Source organism: Triticum dicoccoides, chromosome 1A (assembly GCF_002162155.2).
Source record: "Triticum dicoccoides isolate Atlit2015 ecotype Zavitan chromosome 1A, WEW_v2.0, whole genome shotgun sequence".
Classification (NCBI taxonomy): Eukaryota; Viridiplantae; Streptophyta; class Magnoliopsida; order Poales; family Poaceae; genus Triticum; species Triticum dicoccoides.
Window position 1 is genome coordinate 55,790,671 of NC_041380.1, and position 5,029 is coordinate 55,795,699.

Here is a 5,029-nt window from a genome sequence, read left to right on the forward strand (position 1 = left end):
TCTGTTGAAATAATGTTGGGATATCTGGTAGTTCCCTCACGGCCGCTTGACCGAGATCAAACGGTGGCAGACTGTCATGCTATTCTCAAGAAGTTGCCACCCCTCTATAACATCGAAATCATTCGCAAATGTCAACATCTCCCAGCGAAGGTTTGCCACTTATTGAGGTTCAACAAAATGTTACCTGGGGAATGTAAGAATTTAGATTCCCCAACAAATATTGTATCAGCCGTCGGATTGGATTCTCTTGAAGCGGATGAACTGGCCACATCAGGTTTTCTTCTCGTTCGCTGCAGAGTGAGCTCCCGTGAACATGTAGAGTTGACGAAGTTGCAACATTTTCCATCCCCTGTTTCCGTATTTTTCCCATTTCAAGAGAGAGAGAGAGAGAGAGAGAGAGAGAGAGAGAGAGAGAGAGAGAGGCGACCAGCCGAGGTGCCCGTCGTGGGGTAGTCTCCTTCCTTTGTGCTCCATCGGAGGAGGCTCCCAATGAATAGAACTTGTATACCACTTGAGGCCAAAATCCTCTAGTATATATATAGGTGAAGGGAGAGGAAGGAGAGGAGGAGTCCTCCCCCAAGTCCAATTCGGCCTCCCCTAGCTTCTCCTAGAAGCTAAGGAGGGTGCCACCCCTTATTGGGTCCATACTCTCCCCCAATAGGCATTTCTCATATTTCTTTTAGCCCATTCACTCTAAATAAATATTAGGGACTCCTAGATAATTATCTAAGACCTCTATTATTTATATTAGGTGTACGAGAACAGTTTCCGCATATATATCATTTCCAACTATTCCCGAAACACTTGCAGTAACCCCGAAACGCTTCCGGTTCTCGTGAAACTATTTATTTCATTCTCAAAACTATTTCGAGAATATTTTCTCATATTCTTCACTCCACAAAAACTCAACAGATCGTAATCCCCTTAAGCTTGTGACCTATATTTACGATAAAACATAGACATGAGCGAAAACAGTTTTCGTTCAATGATCAATAGCGAAACCGTGGACATCCATATTGATCCCCATATTTACGCGAAAGATATTCGAGTAAATCTTTGGTTATCATATGCCATTTCCTTTGCTTCGCGATACGTTAGAAAACCTGAGGTGAGTTATATCGGTACCACCATGAGTCATACACATGCTCACTATACTGGTCTCCTCGTTACTGGTTTTGTTCTTCTTTCTCATTGTCATGTTCCGGCATCTCTATGAATTTAGTCACATGTGTCTGACCAGACGATGATGGATGTCATCACACTAAGAGGTCCCTACGAATATCTCTCCATTGTCGAAGGAGCAAATCTCACTCTTGAGCTATCAAGCCCCTTGTCATACTTTCAGATAAACCTGTAAATTATCGTTATGATCACCGTGTTACAGATGGCGTTGGAGCAACCCCAAAGTGTATCGGCCAGTATGAAGTGACTCGATAGTATCACGGTATAAGGAACTAGACATGCATTAACACTTCGTGTTATTACCGTAGACTTGTGACGATAACATCTCTAAGTATAACAAACAACTTGGGTCAATTCAATATGATCATTCTTCTAACGTAATACCCTCAATGTTGTCGGCATCCTTATTACACTAAACAAATGCCTATGATCATGAAAACATAATCATCATAGAACACATGAGCTAGTCCTGGAGGCAAGACTAGGAATCAGGTTTTACCATTTACCATTCTACTCATGCTAATGATTTTTTCTCTGAATCACATACTTAAGAATCATAACAGTTATAACATACAATATAAACACTTACTTATAAACATGGAAATAGATAATACAAATAGTATTGCCTCCAGGTCATATTTCCAACAGGACGTCGAGATGGTGTGGGGAGCCGCACGAGCTCGTGACGATGGATTGTGCATGCTCCTCACGCCGGCGTGCATCCCTGGTGCGGGAAGTCATTGGAATAGCACGTGCTGCTCTGATGGGGTGGCATTGACGTGCGTGGAGGTGTTGTTGGCCGATGGGTACGCCTCCATGGCTAACACGGCATGACGACGAGGAAGCGGACTCGACGACACACGTCTTCGTCTCCATTGACATTTGTAGGGGCCGATGCCGGCATCCCCATCATCTTCTTTCGACGAGCGTGTGGGTGGCCGCCGTGGGAGGAGACTGGGCTCGATGACGGCACGAGAGAAGGCATGGCTCGACGAGGGGACAAGGAGAAGGAGTTGCTCGGCGTGGGGCACGTGGAAGAGACTAGGGATCACATCGTTATTTTTAGCACAACACAATTTCTTCAGTATGCTCTCTTTTGAAGCGTTTTCTGTTCCATTTTTTTTCATCATTGATTTGAGAAATCGACATGGATTTTGTTTCATTGGTTGATTTTAGCACAACAAGATTTATATGAGCTACAGCTAGTGAAATTCCAAATTGCAAGCATCAACATGCCATTTTTCATATGATGCACATGGCAATTTAATAATTGTTTTGCTTCAGGTCATGGAAGAAATAGAAAAAAGTCTTCATCTAGCGATGAACTTGTGATGTGCTTATACATACATAAAAAGATTGTTTCGTAGTTGCCATGTATATTTTCATGGGGATCTTATTAAGTGGCCATGGCATTTTTCAGTTCAAAACCATTTTTGTTGTTGTTTGTTTTTGTGCTGTCAAAATGAACAGAACTATTTCTTTATGAGTGGGAATTGAATTGGTGAAGTGTGTGGGGAATGTTGAAATGAATGGATACATCCTTTTGGTCTGTGGGGATTTGGTTGAAATTGCCATGTTCTGTATATAAAACATGATTGCACTTGAATAAAAATGAAGGGATACACACTCGAATTAGAACAGCTCATGCTGGAATTGCCATGGGCAATACAATGTCAAAATTGCACATTGTGAGTTTTACCATGGGTGCTTATTATGAAATTGCCACAGTGTTCAGTTTCACGCATGAAAATTGCTATGTTCTTAAAATTGTTCTCTAAAGTGCCATTTGATTATAGGCAACATGGCAGTTTTAGTAATCAGTCCATGGTATCTATACTATTGATAGCGCGATAGTTTTTTTGGGTACCATGGCATTTTTATTTGTTAGTGGATGGCAATTTCCAAATAAGATCATGGCAATTTTCACTTCATGTAACCATGGCAATATTATGCTTTAGATCATGGAAGTTATTATGGATGTATTCAGACGGCAATTTTTTGCATGAAATGTTGTATATTTTATCATGGTAGTTATGTAGATATCCATTATAAGATCATAAAATGTTTTTTGACCCATGCTAGTAGTGCCATGTTGATAATCCCCAAGTATAAGGAATCATCCTAGAAATTTCCAAAGATGGAAGTGATAAGTATGGAGTGTCGAACCCACAAGAAGCTAAAGGTAAGATCATTATTCTCTCAAGTCCTATCTACCACTCATAAGACTCTACGTACACCGAGCATTTGTTTTCATCTAGAAACGATAAATAAAACCACGTTGTCGGTATAAAGAGGATAGCTTTGCATGATATCGGAGAGTTAAAATATAAAAATAGGTGCTGCCTAAATAAGGTTAGAATATATTACAAATAGTGACTGTGGAATAATGATGGTATGGTGTGTGAAATTATCCTAGGCAATTGTTAATAAGATTGGTAAATATTATTTCAATTTTATATGAGGGAGAGACATGAGCTAACTACTTTACGTACTTGGATCATATGAAATTATGATTGGACCTCTAGCAAGCATACGCAACTACTAGAAATTGATACGTCTCCAACGTATCTATAATTTTTTATTGTTCCATGTTATTATATTATCAACCTTGGATGTTTTATATGCATTTATATGCTATTTTATATGATTTTTGGGACTAACCTATTAACCTAGAGCCCAGTGCCAGTTTCTGTTTTTTTCCTTGTTTTAGAGTTTCGTTGAAAAGGAAAATCAAACGGAGTCCAATTGACCTGAAACTTCACGGAACTTATTTTTGGACGAGAAGAAGCCCACAGAGTATCGGAGTTGGACCAGGAGAGTCCCGGGCTGCCCACGAGGGTGGGGGGCGCCTGTCGTGGTTCTAACTCTGACAGTGATGTAGGGGGATGTGTATGGAGAGGCTAGATCTCAGCTGTGGAGAGGTTGTAAACACACCAGGATGTACGAGTTCAGGCCCTTTGCGGAGGAAGTAACATCCCTACGTCTCGGTGCCCGGAGGCGGTCGATTGGATTATAGGCGTGTGAATAACAGGGGTGCGAACCCTTGCTACTGAGGAGGGGGGTGGCTTATATAGAGTTCGCCAGCCCCTCCGGCCCTCAGTAATGCGGGGTTAAAATACATTAAGACTGGGTGTTACTGGTAACGTCCCTAATAAAGTGCTATGATGACCATAAAGACTACTTAATAGCCGACCGTTTGCCTACGGAGTGACTTTAGATCTCCTGTCAGTCGAGTGGTTGGCTTCGTGGTCGAGTGATGGCTTCCTGGCCGAGTGTCTTGAATCAGTCGAGTGGGATACTTTCAAGTCGATTGAAAGGTGACTTCTTCTAGGGATGTCCTTGGGTAGGGCTCCTAGGACAGGTCCATGCCCCTACCCTAAGTACATAGCTTCATCATTAGCCCCCGAATGGATCGAGGTTCGAGTGAGGAAGGAGTTGGGGGTCCTTCCGCCTGGTTCTTAGCGTCATATGAATGTCTTGCATTGGATCGATCGTCACGAATGATGTTGTCAACTTCTTTCGGTCACCTTGATCCATTCTTGATCTCTCGTCGAGTGAATTTACTTACTTGTGAAATACCGAGTGCCGGCGCGAGCGGGATCTTCTGTTTGACGAGTTGTTCTGCAGCCCGCGGATTTCGCGGGATTTGAACTTCGGGAAGCGAGCGGGACGGGCGCGGCCGCAGTAATCGGATGGGATAGGATGGAAGTTCCTCGATCTCCGCGCCACCTTTTTCGCCACGTACCACGCGCGTGCCTGTTGCGGGATTTGACGGGATCGCCTGGGCCTACCGGTCAACCACTCGGAAGCAGCCCCTTATAAGTAGCCGGCTCGGGGCTCCCCAACA